The sequence below is a fragment of the Megalobrama amblycephala genome, linkage group LG21, assembly GCF_018812025.1.
Source record: "Megalobrama amblycephala isolate DHTTF-2021 linkage group LG21, ASM1881202v1, whole genome shotgun sequence".
NCBI lineage: Eukaryota > Metazoa > Chordata > Actinopteri > Cypriniformes > Xenocyprididae > Megalobrama > Megalobrama amblycephala.
In genome coordinates, this window is record NC_063064.1 from 31,372,320 (window position 1) to 31,387,892 (window position 15,573).

Consider the following 15,573-nt stretch of genomic DNA (forward strand, 5'->3'; position numbering starts at 1 on the left):
GAAAGTTTTCTTTCTTTAAATGCTCTTGAACAGTCAAAAAGTGCAACATATTAATGTAAAAAAAAAAAGATTTTTCTGTACACAAGTCGTAAATAAAACAAAGATTATATTAGTACATTTTACAATAAAATACTGTTTCAGTTTTTCAACTTGCTTTTACTAGTGGAAATAGTTTTTTCAGTGTAGTTATTTCAGAAAAACTGTTGCTCTTTCATCAAGTTCTCTGTTTGTTTTCCCAGATAAATCCCGAGCACGACTCTCTCTCCCGGGAGTCATTCTGTAATCTTCAAATGTGGAAACATCATTTCCACATGGATGTCGTCATTCCCAGACACAAACATGCCCTCAGCGCCTGGCAGGAGATTTGAGCCGCCATTACTGTAATGAAAGGAGGGCAGCGCTCGCTCGGCATTACCGACGTGAAGCCACAAAGAGGATTAATACAGGAAAGCCAAAGCTTTTTATGATGGAAAAAAAGATGGAAAAGGGTTCAGTGCAGTAGAGAGGTAAGAGAAGAGAAAACGAGGCCTCGTGTCCAAATGGGTTTGAGGTTCTGGAACAGACCATCTTTCAGCTCTGATCTCAGTTCAGTGTTACTCCCTCAAGACTTTAACATCAGCTTGATTGTGACGTCACTTCACAGACCTGAGATCCACTTGAGATATTTACTGCATCTCTGGCCTGAAGAAAAGCTCGTTTATATTATGTTTAATTCATATTCGGTAACTTTGAGCTCATCTACAGTAAAAATAAACATTTAGCACAGATCTAACAGTCTTTATCATCCGAAAAATGGACCAGAATTATGAATACATTTATATTTATTTATTTAGCAGACTCTAATCCAAAGTGTCTTATAAAGCATAACAAGCCATTTTTATCACAAAGTGTTCACAGTGATGCAGGTCATTATTTTTATATCCATATATTGTTAACAATACTACAAAAATTATTAATTGTACAGTATTAAACAAGTATTAATATGATATTCATAGGTGTGCATGTTAATATTAGACCATTATTAATAATATGGTGTTCACACTGATGCATGCAGATTAATATTTATTTTACTATATTATTAACAATATTACATCAATTATTAGTTGTACAATATTAAACAATTATTAATACAATTAATGTTACATTTTTGTAATTTTAATTATTTTAATTAATTTTTTAAAAGTTTTATTTACATTTTTATTTTAAAATTACTTATTTTAATTTTACATTTGTATTAATTTTTAGCAAGCATTTTATTTTTTACTTTTTTAATTTAATTATTTTAATTTACATTTTTGTAATTTTATACAATTTTTGTAAGTTTTATTTGTATTTTTTATTTTAAAATTACTTATTTTAATTTTACATTTGTATTCATTTTTAGTAAGCATTTTATTTTTTACTTTTTTAATTTAATTATTTTAATTTACATTTTTGTAATTTTATACAATTTTTGTAAGTTTTATTTGTATTTTTTATTTTTAAATTATTTATTTTAATGTAACATTTATGTAATTGTAAAAAAAATTGTAAGTCTTGATTTTTTATATTAAAATATTTGTTTATTTTAATTTTATTTTTTATAATTTTTTAGTAAGCATTTTATTTGATTGTTTTTATTTTGAATTATTTCTTTATTTTAATTTTACATTGTAATTTTATAAAAAAAATTGTAAGTTTTAGATATTTTATTTTTATATTTTTATACATTTTTAATGTTTTTTATTTTATTTTGATTATTTAAAATAGTTTTATAATTTTATAGTTTTATAAATTTTTAATGTTTTTTTATTTTATTGTGATTATTTAAAATAGTTTTATAATTATTCATTTATTTTACATTTTATAATGAGTTTATTAAATAAATTTTATAATAATTTAAAGAGACATTACTGAGGTCCTTTTTCTCCAGAGAAACATCTGAGAAGCAGGAGAATTCAGCAAACTTCTCCATTTCATTGCTGTCTTGATGCAAAAACTGATCTATAGAAGACTTTACTGTGAAGTAGAGTGTTTAATCTTATATCTGTCTACATTTGCATCATGTACCCATCAGTTTTGTCCTGTGATGGTGCTTCAGGAGCAGAAGGTGAGACGCGTGTCATGAGCTCCAGGTGCGCTCGTGTCCTCGGCTCGTGATTAGCTCACGGATCTGATTGGCTCAGGCAGATTTGAGCCATATGGCCCGTCAGCATTAAGCCGAGCGGACCGCAGGTGGCCCGTCCCGTCCGGCAGTGACAGATCTGACAGCCTTCAGGTAAACGACCTGTAGAAATCACTCCAGAGATTGACCGCTGAGTGAATAAGTCAGTTGTGCTGCACAGACACAGTATTGAGCTGGAGATCTGAGTTTGATCAGACGGCTCCATCTGCTCCAGTGCCTGATCTCTGATCAGAGCTGGACACAGCAGCTCAAACACCTGACCATCTCCAGCAGAGTCATTCATAACATTAAATCATCATTTTGTTGTGGCTGTAGTTTCATAACCCTGTTCAGAATCAGACACGAGACGCACTTGACAATCTTATCGCTCTGAAATCACGTTAAGCGTAAAGATCAGGGAGCGATGTGAATATCTGTCTCAGCCAATCGGAGGCTGTCGAGACACCAGTGTTTTAAACTGTTTGTCCTACTTCGAGAAGCTGTATTAAGAAGAACGATGGAGACGAGAAGCCGGTGGAGTCATGTCATGGCTGGTCTCTGAGCTCAGATGCACACGTCTGTCATGATCAGCTCTTCTGAAACACAAACTGCATTTTGATCTTTTTGTTGCAGAAAGTTTCAGTGATTGTGGGACGTCAGATCATCACTCTGTAATTCCCTTGAGAACTATGAGATTTAAAATCACAAAACCATGTTTTGACCCATTTTACTTCTGTGATGTGGTGCATTTTTGAGTCAAACAGGGTTTTTAATGATTAAAATGTAGGTTGGATCTTTCTCTCGAGTCTGTTTTATTTCTTCCAGGGAGTTTAAGGAGAAACGTGTGGAGATCTGGACCGGAGAAGCGTCAGGGTTATATTAACTCCAGCAGCTCTCGCACGTATTGGATCTCAGGGATATTTATGTTTAGCTATTTTTAACTTTTAATTCCCTAATGTCTTTCAGAAAAAACTTTTTGGAAAAAAAAAATATCACATTTGGAATTATTAGATGATGTAATGAGTGGATGGAGTCCGTTCTCTCCTGTCCATCAGCATCGGTCCGAGCCATGAGTCTCTTCCGGCTCTCCGGTTTATTTCAGGCCGCTGTTGAGCGCTGCGTCATTAAGTGTGTGTGTGTGTGTGTGTGTGTGTGTGTGTGTGTGTGTGTGTGTGTGTGTGTGTGTCATGAGAGAAGATGCCTGGTTTAAGACGGATGGAGTCATGCCAGATTACCCAACAGCTTTAGCCATGTGGCTGGACTTACAGCTGTGTGTGTGTGTGTGTGTGTGTGTGTGTTAAAATTAAAAATTTTAAAACAAAAATTATTTGAAGTGATGGTTTTAGTTGTAGTGACTATATTAAAGGATTAGTTCACTTTTAAATAAAATTTTCCTGATAATTTACTCTCCTCCATGTCATCCAAGATGTTCATGTCTTTCTTTCTTCAGTCGAAAAGAAATTAAGGTTTTTGAGGAAAACATTCCAGGATTATTCTCCTTATAGTGGAGTTTGAACTAAATTGTCATATTCAATATGCTAGTGCAAGTATATAACAATTAGTTCAAACTTTGACCTGTGGAGGGCAGTAATACACTGCCAGAATTATAATAGAGAAGAAGAAGAGCTAGTTCAAGACGAGCATTTATGGTTAAAAAGTATATAATGTTTATTTTTTTAGAAAATGTCAGATGGTTTCTCTAGATGAGACTCTTATTCCTCGTCTGGGATCATGTAGAGCTCTTTGAAGCTGCACTGAAACTGACATTTGGACCTTCAACCCGTTGAACCCCAGTGAAGTCCACTATATGGAGAAAAATCCTGGAATGATTTCCCTAATTTCATTTCCACTGAAGAAAGAAAGACATGAACATCTTGGATGACATGGAGGTGAGTAAATTATCAGGAAAATTTTATTTAAAAGTGGACTAATCCTCTAACGCACGAGTCCTTCTGATAGATTCATGGTGTTTTGGATGTTCGGAGCGATCCCGTCACCTGTGTTTGGATCAGCGTTTCGCTGCTGCACCAGATGGATCATGGAAACTTAGCCCATAATATCAGGTGTTGTTATGGAAACCCAGATGGACGCCTGCTTCCTGAATCCAGACAGCGGGAAGAGTTGAGGGGAATCTGAAGTGCAGTTTGGAGAGACAGATTATCTCGTCAGATAATGTCAGAAATTCTGGCATCTCCATGACAACCGGATTCTGCCGCGGTGAGTTTTGCCATTAGATAACGGATCCATGGAAACAGTCTGGAGAAACACAGACGGATAAGAGTGAAGCTGCTCCCTGAAAATAACTCAAACACACAATATCAATAAAGTGAAGGCGAGTTTTTACCCTCTAAATGGAAGTGTCGGGATTGTTCTGTAATGTCACAATATTCCTCATTTAAATAATTAATATGCAGAATAAAGGGGCGGGGCCTGGTTGAGTTAGTTAGTAGCGTGTTGAAACTGGCGGTTATGGTACATTTCCCAAACACCAATCACAACACACTGCTCCAGCTGACCAATCAGAGCACATTGTGCTTTTCAGAAGGAGGGGCTTCATAGAGACAGGAACTAAACAGAGCGTTACTGACAGACTGGGAAGAGAGGAGCTGAACAATGGAGAATATGAGGAAAATAATCAACATTCAATCTAGTAGAGACAAAAACAACATCAAGGGCATAAAATGCCCTCTTTAAGTTATAATATATTTATTATATATATTTAAATGCTATATATAACACATGTGATTTACATTAGCTACTCATTTTTATCTGCTAGACTTCGATCAACATCTCAGCTCATTAGTAACACGACGCCGGACGCTTCACTGACCCCTCACACATTTATCTGATCTAAAGTTTGCTGAAGTACGAAGCGAAAAGAAGTACAAGACCAAAATGTTGTTCTTTATGTTTAAAAGTAATGAGGCGTGAAATTATTTTCCCCAATTTAATGGAGCTGAACTTGCTCTTAATTACGCTTGAGTGAAATTTCCATCAGCTGCTCGGAGGAGAAATAAAGAGAGAGGAGAAAAGGAGAACAGAAAGAAAGACACAAACGGATGGAGAAGAAAAAGGTAAAACCTCATTTGATTGGTAATTATAGTCGTAAACTACGAAAGAACAGAAACTCCCGAGCTCGTGTGTGTTTATCGACTCGTTCCTGTTTTGCACAATCTTTCAATTTGTTCTCGTTTAGTTTTTCTGTAACTGAGTGCGCTGGAATTTTCATTCAGAAATTGCTGATAAATTTCACTAATAATTATGGCAAGTAACACATTAAAGACTGAAATAGTACTTATTTTTCTTACTTACAGCTTCAAAAAAAATCTTTTTTTACAGTATATAACTGAGTTTTGGGAACATATTTCAGTCAAACTTTATTAAATATAACTTATTTGTGCAAGTTTGATTTTAAAGGCATATTTCATGAAAGACCAACAATATTCTGCATTAAAAAAGTGTATATTATAGTAGAAACACTTGAAATATTTCTAAATAAATGGTCAGTTTTTATAGTAGTAATTAGTGTATGGGTGAGAAAACTCTCAAACTAATGTATTAAAATTTAATTTCCAGCATTAAGTGCTTCAGTTTTGAGAGTGCTGCATAGTAGATTTTATTTTCAGAAGTGAAAGTGACATTTCCAGCAGCTCTTGTGATCATCCGTCACAGTCTGTCCGTCATTCCTCGGAACAAAACAGTCTCGCAATCGGGCAGAAAGCGTGTCCGTCGCTGCAGAGAGTTTGTTTTGGTGCAGGTGGTGTTTCTACAGTACTTACAGTGTTGGATCATTCAGTGGCCGGATTTGAAAGCGACACTAGAGAAGTGAAACCGCCTGACGGGGATTTCATAACTGCCACTGGGACTTTTCTGTCCACGTTCTGAGGTCAGGCAGAGTATGCCATTACCCATAATCCACCTGTGTAGACAGCAATAGTAGTACAGATTTGCCAAGATGAGCCTGTGCTTGTATGTTCTGCTCAAACACTAGATCATGGTCACGGGTTCGAGGAAAAGACAGAAATGTGTTTTGTTTTGGATAAAATCATCTGGCACATGCTTGCAAATGTGACAACGTTTGGCCTACAATCTTCCACAGGGATTTTGCTCCGCACTTGGCAACTCTTGTGCCAAGAAACTCCTGTAACTGGAGCAGATTGACGGGAATAACGAGGCTCTGGCAACCCTCTCGTCCACACATGACTCCTAAACGTCCAGCTCAAGAGAACGGGGTAACCCGATCCGCAGCGCAGGGGCTGAACTTCACCCGCCGGTTTCCCTGGAAAAGACATATGAGATATAAAGGCTGATCTGGAAGTTATGGAATGAATTTAATCTTGAATCAGCATCTCTTCTCTTCTCTGATGACGAGGGCGGGGCAACCTGTCACTCACATGAGATCCACCAATAGCAAATCACAGACAAAATCAAGCCCCGCCCTACATTTGTTCTTGTTTGCGAAGCATTTGTGCTTGTTTTAGATATAAACGCATCAGATTAAAAAGTTGCAATTACCTTTCATATATTTATTTATATTTCGTGATGGAAACCAGCTTCCGTAGGGAAGTGTTATTGAAGGATCTGCGGATGTTTGGCACTATTTTTCTCCTCTTTTTCTAAAAGTGCAGCACCTCAAAGTCATGATATGAAACCGGGTCAGAATATTCTCTGGGTTTGTTTCGGATGATAACCAAGGAGTGAGGTTGAGATGTTCTTGGCAGCGAAGCCGTGTGAGAATAAACTACTTCCTGTCTTCATCCAAACACACCATTCCAGACATACGAGGAAACAAATACCGGCGCTGCTTCAGAACCAGATCAACATTGCCATTGACCGGAGAGCTGAATAATGAGGTGATGGATTATATTACTACAACTAATGCACAAACACACACGATGCATTTTAAAATATGATTTACCGCCAAGTCAGTGTTTTTATTCCATCATAATCTTTGATGCAGAAATCAGATGTAAGGCCTAAGAAAAATTTATTTAAATATGATTAAAAATGATGTGTCGATTATTTTATTTGTGATAATAACACAATGGAACATGATAAATTGTGCAACATAATTTCTCATAGAAAGAAATGATGAGAAATTATGCAAAAATGAGAGAACCAACTAAATATTAATATTAATTATATTAATTATAGTAGTCAATGTATGTTTTTTTTTTTTTTTTTTCCTCTCAGCTTTTTATTTTTCTATGCTGTAAATACCTAAAATAAATAAATACCTTAACCAAGTTTATTGTTTTGGTCTTCCCTTATATTTAAAAAAAATAAAATAAAAATAAATGATTTTCCTCATATTGTGATGGTTTAATTGGACTTGTAGGGTCATTAAAACCAAATATCCCCTCCGAACATCACTTTTGGATATATGTGTGTATATATAATGATGATGCAATAATATTAAAAATTGTATTTAGCTATATTTATTTGTATTTATCATAAGTGTGCTGTATAGATCAAGCAACATAAGCACTGAGTGTCCATCATCATGTGACGTCATGCATCAGACTCTTCCAGTGCAGAATCCTGCATTGATTTTCCCGAGACTCCCACATTACAGTCATCTGATGTCCGGACACATTAAACGAGTCTCTCCAGCATGACCTCACCCTCCATTACCAGCAGCTCTCGCTCGCGCCGGGGGATGATTGAGTTTGCGGGCAGGCCGGTCTCGGTGCCGGATTGGGTCGGGTTGCCGACAGACAGCTGGTCTGTAGATGTGATTCATTCACTGCGGGAGCAGATCGGTGTCTGGAGAAACCCGAGCCAGTGCTGACGGCGCAGGAAACCCTGATGCTGATGATGCCGTCAGACTTCAGTCCGACACCACGAGGTCAAACACGGCCTGACGTCATCAAACCAGCAAATCTCGACAGGAAACTCAATTAGAATACATTATTACTATTTAAATTTAACCCCTATCCTGTGTTTTTAAATCTCATTCCGTTTTTATTCTGCTTCCTGAGATTCAAATTTAAATCTTGTTTTCTACCTCAATTCAAATTTCAGGAATTGAGCTGGTTTGCTTTTGCCGAGGGCCAAAATTCAAACGCAGTACAAATGTGCTAAATTAATGCAGTTTCCAGTGATAATCAGAGGAAGGAAACGCATCAGATCGGATCAGGACTCAGAGCCAGGAGCGACTTCAGCTGCGGAAATGAGCAACGGATGATTTCCATGAACCTGGACAGTGTGTTTGTGTGAACTCGATCGCTGTTGTCATTTAGAAATCTCTCGCTGAGGTGATTGAGGATGTGTGAGGATGACATCATAACAGGATGATGTGATGCACGTGTCGCTGCGGAGAGTTTAGAAGACGTTTAAGGGCACGACAGAGTAGGTGACACGAGTAGAGTTGAACTTTTGAGTGATTTTGCAGCGGTGAGGAATGGTGCCGTTCGTCCTCTGTGTGTCTGGCTCTTCATCAGTGGAAATGAGTCGATATATCAGAGTGACACGCGGCTCCACAGGAAAGAGCTGCGCGAGGGCCAGAAAACGGCCTGATTTAAATAAGGGCGGCGAGGAAAAGCGGAAAAGTTTAGAGCGTACTTTCCTTTGGTGATCACTTTGATTCATTTACAACCTGTACTTTTGGCTGCAGATTTGGGAAAGCAGAGACACAAATCAACTGACCTAGAACATCTGCAGCGCCGTAAACTATTGAGTCATTCCAACAGCAGGTGCGGGATTGATCCCATAAAATCCTCAACAAAATCACAGGACTTAAAGTGAATATATTTAAAGAGGCCATTTTATGCCCTTGATGTTGTTTTTGTGCTCTACTAGATTGAATGTTGATTATTTTCCTCATATTCTCCATTGTTGCAGCTCCTCTCTTCCCAGTCTCTCAGTAACGCTCTGTTTACTTCCTGTCTCTATGAAGCCCCTCCTTCTGAAAAGCACAATGTGCTCTGATTGGTCGGCTGGAGCAGTGTGTTGTGATTGGTGTTTGGGAAATGTACCATAACCTCCAGTTTCAACACGCTACTAACTAACTCAACCAGGCCCCGCCCCTTTATTCTGCACATTCATTATTTAAATGAGGAATATTGTGAAGAAAACTCAAGATGGAGTTCAGAAACACTGACACTGATATAGAGAAGAACTCAAACAGCAACATTACACACTAAAGAATCGTATGTTTGGTTACCGAATGAAAGTCAAACAGGTTTGGAACAACTTGAGGGTGAATAAACGATGACAGAATTTTAATTTTTGGGTGAACTATCCCTTTAAGTGTTTGCATGTGGTTAAATCTTAACATTTATTGTTATTTCACTTTTAGGTTCATTCGGTTTATAACTGGAAAAGAACGTCTCAGACGGCTCTTCTGTCGCTCAAGGTACTGCATGTGCGCAATATAACACTCAAAATGCTCCAAACATGTTTATCTCTCTGTGGTCTTCAGCTGTTGGACACTGCAGAGAGGTCTGTTATCTTAACTGCGCTGACCTTTGACCTTCGTGTTTGCTGGAATTTCATGTTGCGAACAAAGCAATAATAACAGCTGTTGCTTATTTCCCCAGCTCAGGGAAAGTTGCGTTTACAGTGGCTGACATCCAGAGGTTATTTGCTCGGATGGATTTCGGAGAACTTTATCTTTCTCAGCGCTCTAAATATAGTCGTATCAGCAACGCCGAGTCCGTCTCTGAGACCGCAAACATTTCCATAGTTAACAGAAGGATGCAAAGGTTGCACCTATTCATTTCAGGGTGAAGTCGATCGAAAACTGAAGCAGAGTGAAATCTCTCGTCCTTTCATATGTAGAATATGAAGCTCCTGACGGACAGACAGTAACACTGATGCATCGTTTCCGGGAAGCGTCTCTGTGAAATCGACCCCTCCCGATTCCCACTTTGTCTCGCTTTTGCACTTATTAAAGACACGGCAAAGTAGGATCAGAATACAGGCCAGTTTGTTTGTGCAGCATCATTTTTCTCTCTGCAGTACATTGCGGAAACGTTACCTGCGGGATGTTAGAACAATGTTTCTGAGACATTTATTGATTATTGTGTGACATTGTTTTCAGTTTTCAGATTTCTGTTTTAGAATATCATCAACGTATCTTATTACCGTCTAAGTATATAAAAAATATCACACTGAGAGAACTTAAACAAATGTGTTTTGTCTAATAGAAGATAACACTAAAACAATTCATGTAATTTAAAAAAAATTAAAAGAAACAATTTTGTTTAAATAGTATTTTTGTGCTGATCCCTAGGTTTACTGATGGAAAAAATTGAGGGTTTTATTCATTTTTCTGATTTTGTTAGTTCATAATAGAAAAGATTATGCATATTTTGAAATGCATATTTGCATATGCATATTATAAACATTAATGGTTGCTAAACATTGTTTATGGTGAAATTCGAGTTGTAAAAAGCCAAAAATTATTATACATTAAGTAGCATTTTGAAGAAAATACATATGATAAAAAATATTTTTACTTTGTTTAAATGTTTTTTCTTTGGGAAAACAAATATTTTTGATCAAAATTTAAATAACAAATATAATTTGAGGAAAATAAATTTGGTCCACAGTATCATTTTTTTCAGTGTTAAAGCATCATCCCAGTACTTTCTCCAGGTGTTTTGTAGGCTCGTGTTGTCAGTTTAATCGTTGCATTATTCAGCAATATGCAAAATTAACCTCGTTTTTTAACGTCATTGATGCACCTGAACAGAAAAATCTTTCATCAGTAATTCACATGCACAATCGACAAAATCAGGAGCAAGATTGATTCCCTCCGCGTCTGCTGGAAAAACATCACGTGATGCGTGTTTTCCTGAAACAAAGAGACACAGATTCTCCCCGTCCCGGCGCCTGATTGGGTGTGATCCCGCTGCCGTAACCATGGTGACCGCCCACAGAGCACCTGGAGTGATGACGCAGGCGTCGCCATGACTCCTGAAGGACGGGGCGCTGGTATAAATAGAAAGAGGGATGATGTTTGGGGAAGATGTTGCCAGCTGTGACCCCCCCCCCCACACACACACACACACATACACACACTGGTATCAGAGCCACAGGTGTGACACTGACTGAATGCCAATGGGAATCTCTGTCAGTGTGACTTTGGAAAATTTCAGTGTCAGTCTGACTGTAACAGACTGTAATGTTCATCATCCCTTAGGAGAATATTGACTCTTTGCTCTCTTATCACTCAGGAGACTAAATGGAGCTTGAGTCAAATCTTGTTTTAAATATGGGATTTGTCTCAAATATTTAGCTACTTGGTCTACAAGTTTATCTCTCTGAGAAAACCTCAGACTGAAATCTACATTGATCTATTGATGTTTTTAGACTGTGGGAAAAAAAATAGCGATCAGGTGTTTTCAATCTCATCTGAAATGAGCAGTGTTGGGGTAACGCATTACAAGTAACATGCATTACATAATCGGATTACTTTTTGATGTTACGAGTAAAGTAACGCATTACAAGTAATGTGCATTACGTATTTTGATTACTTTTTGATGTAACGAGTAGTAACGCATTACAAGTAATGTGCATTACGTATTTTGATTACTTTTTGATGTAACGAGTAGTAACGCATTACAAGTAATGTGCATTACGTATTTTGATTACTTTTTGATGTAACGAGTAAAGTAACGCATTACAAGTAACGTGCATTACATAATCGGATTACTTTTTGATGTTACGAGTAAAGTAACTCATTACAAGTAATGTGCATTACGTATTTTGATTACTTTTTGATGTAACGAGTAGTAACGCATTACAAGTAACGTGCATTACGTAATTTGATTACTTTTTGATGTAACGAGTAGTAACGCATTACAAGTAACGTGCATTACGTATTTTGATTACTTTTTGATGTAACGAGTAGTAACGCATTACAAGTAACGTGCATTACGTATTTTGATTACTTTTTGATGTAACAAGTAGTAACGCATTACAAGTAACGTGCATTACGTAATCAGATTACTTTTTGATGTAACGAGTAAAGTAACGCATTACAAGTAACGTGCATTACATAATTGGATTACTTTTTGATGTTACGAGTAAAGTAACTCATTACAAGTAATGTGCATTACGTATTTTGATTACTTTTTGATGTAACAAGTAGTAACGCATTACATGTAACGTGCATTACGTAATCAGATTACTTTTTGATGTAACGAGTAAAGTAACGCATTACATGTAACGTGCATAACGTAATCTGATTACTTTTTGATGTAACGAGTAAAGTAACGCATTACAAGTAACGTGCATTACGTAATCAGATTACTTTTTGATGTAACGAGTAAAGTAACGCATTACAAGTAACGTGCATTACATAATCGGATTACTTTTTGATGTAACGAGTAAAGTAATGCATTACAAGTAACGTGCATTACATAATTGGATTACTTTTTGATGTTACGAGTAAAGTAACTCATTACAAGTAATGTGCATTACGTATTTTGATTACTTTTTGATGTAACGAGTAGTAACGCATTACAAGTAATGTGCATTACGTAATCAGATTACTTTTTGATGTAACGAGTAAAGTAACGCATTACAAGTAACGTGCATTATGTAATCAGATTACTTTTTGATGTAACGAGTAAAGTAACGCATTACATGTGACGTGCATAACGTAATCTGATTACTTTTTGATGTAACGAGTAAAGTAACGCATTACAAGTAACGTGCAATATGTAATCAGATTACTTTTTGATGTAACGAGTAAAGTAACGCATTACATGTGACGTGCATTACGTAATCAGATTACTTTTTGATGTAACGAGTAAAGTAACGCATTACAAGTAACGTGCATTACATAATCAGATTACTTTTTGATGATACAAGTAATGCATTACAAGTAATGCACATTACGTATTTTGATTACTTTTTGATGTAACAAGTAGTAACGCATTACAAGTAATGCACATTATGTATTTTGATTACTTTTTGATGTAACAAGTAGTAACGCATTACAAGTAACGTGCATTACGTAATCAGATTACTTTTTGATGTAACGAGTAAAGTAACGCATTACATGTAACGTGCATAACGTAATCGGATTACTTTTTGATGTTACGAGTAAAGTAACGCATTACATGTAACGTGCATTACGTAATTGGATTACTTTTTGATGTAACGAGTAAAGTAAAGTAACATGCATTAGTAATCAGATTACTTTTTTGACGTAACTGATGGTGTTTGTTCTTATAAAAATCACCACAATATTAGTGTGGCATGTGTGGTTGCTAAGGTAATTGCTAAGTGCTTTTAATGCATTGTTCTTGCTAGGTGGTTGCTAACATATGAGTCATTAGCTGTTGTCCAGTGAGAGTATAGAGTTATAAAATAACATGAATGAACACAGTTTGAGACATTGTTAAATCTCATGTGATTTTCTTTTTTGTATCTTTTTTATATCAGACCATTCAAAATGAATGTCTGCTTTGTCACTGCAGCATCTCAGACAGGCTGAGAGACGGAGATGGCGGTCCGTCGCCGTGGCAACCAACTCACAGATGCGGCTATAGGCGGTCGGCTGCTGCCAGCCCAGGTTTAAAGTTTCAATAGGACTTGAATTATTCCGTCAAACGATCCGTTTCATCACCCGGCCGTAGACGGTCATGTTTGTTGTTGAGCAGGTTTGTGATGAAAACAGAGTTCTGTGTGAAGATGCCTGTGTTTCTTGCATTAATTTCTTTATTTCAGAAGTGGATCACGCAATGTCTGGCAACCTTGTTACGGTTTACATATTAAATAATGTCACAATATAATGATATTCTTGTGAATGGAATTATATTGTTCAAACCAACAGAAGTCAGAGCCGCGAGGGTCTTGCAGCAGATCGTACAACATGTACACACACGTGACCCGTGACCTTTGACTGATGAAACATTTACTGTGGAAAAACACACGTCGGCAAACAAACACTGGCTAATTGAGCGGGTTCATTATGTCACACACATGAATAGATGCTCGGGTCAGGCTGCTCTTATCAGAGGAGGCGTGACGTGCGATTGGCCGGCCAGATCAGGTGACCAAACAGCCTCTCGGGAGGAAAAGTTCAGGTTTGTGTCTCGAGTTTCCTGTGCGGCTTGTTTTTCATTGGTTAATTATTAAGTGTGGGAAAGAGCAGTTCAGGGGGTTGGGAGAGACACGGCTGCTTTCAGATCCATTGTAGGGCGACAGAGGACTCCGAGGATACCTGTTTCCTTCCACGTAACCAGTGTGTGTGTGTGTGTGTGTGTGTGTGTGTGTGTGTGTGCATCTCTGAGATTTACATGTCATGGGATTGTGCAGCACATTGTGTGAACAAGTTCTTCCCCGTGTAACCCAAATACATCTCCATTCACGACAGGAGACACTCCTCCTGCATTTAATGTCAGCTTCCCAAAGCTATCGCTTTCCATGCGTGTCCGTGCTTCAGTGCTCAAGGCTCTTTCTGAGAAACCAGGACTTTTCCAGTTCAATCATGTGATTCATACTGTAGAGTTTTAGACACTGCAGGTAAATAGAGTAAAAATATGAACTAGTTGATCTTGTCATACTTTCTCCAGCTGATTAATCACAGCACATTAAGACAATTGTTTTGTATTACAGGTTTTCTGAAATGTTGATTTAAATATGCAAATAAGACCTAATTAAATATGCACTAATTTGCATACATTTCCAGAACAGAAATCAGAACATTGGATAAAGCCAGATTCATAATTCGTGTTTTATTTTGTTGTCATATTGAAGGTTTTTCCAGAGGAGATTTTGGATTTCTTTTTATCACTGCATAAATCAAAAAATATGAAAAAAGTAATCTGATTACGTAATGCATGTTACTTGTAATGCGTTACTTGTTACATCAAAAAGTAATCTGATTGCGTAATGCACGTTACTTGTAATGCGTTACTTTACTCGTTACATCATAAAGTAATGATTGCATAATGCACTTTACTTGTAATGCGTTACTTGTTATATCAAAAAAGAAATCTGATTGCGTAATGCGTTACTTGTAATGCGTTACTTTACTCGTTACATCGAAAAGTAATCTGATTGCGTAATGCACGTTACTTGTAATGCATTACTTGTTATATCAAAAAGTAATCTGATTGCGTAATGCGTTACTTGTAACGCGTTACTTTACTCGTTACATCGAAAAGTAATGATTGCGTAATGCACGTTACTTGTAATGCGTTACTTTACTCGTTACATCGAAAAGTAATGATTGCGTAATGCGTTACTTGTAATGCGTTACTTTACTCGTTACATCGAAAAGTAATGATTGCGTAATGCACGTTACTTGTAATGCGTTACTTTACTCGTTACATCGAAAAGTAATGATTGCGTAATGCACGTTACTTGTAATGCGTTACTTGTTATATCAAAAAGTAATCTGATTGCGTAATGCGTTACTTGTAATGCGTTACTTTACTCGTTACATCGAAAAGTATTGATTGCGTAAT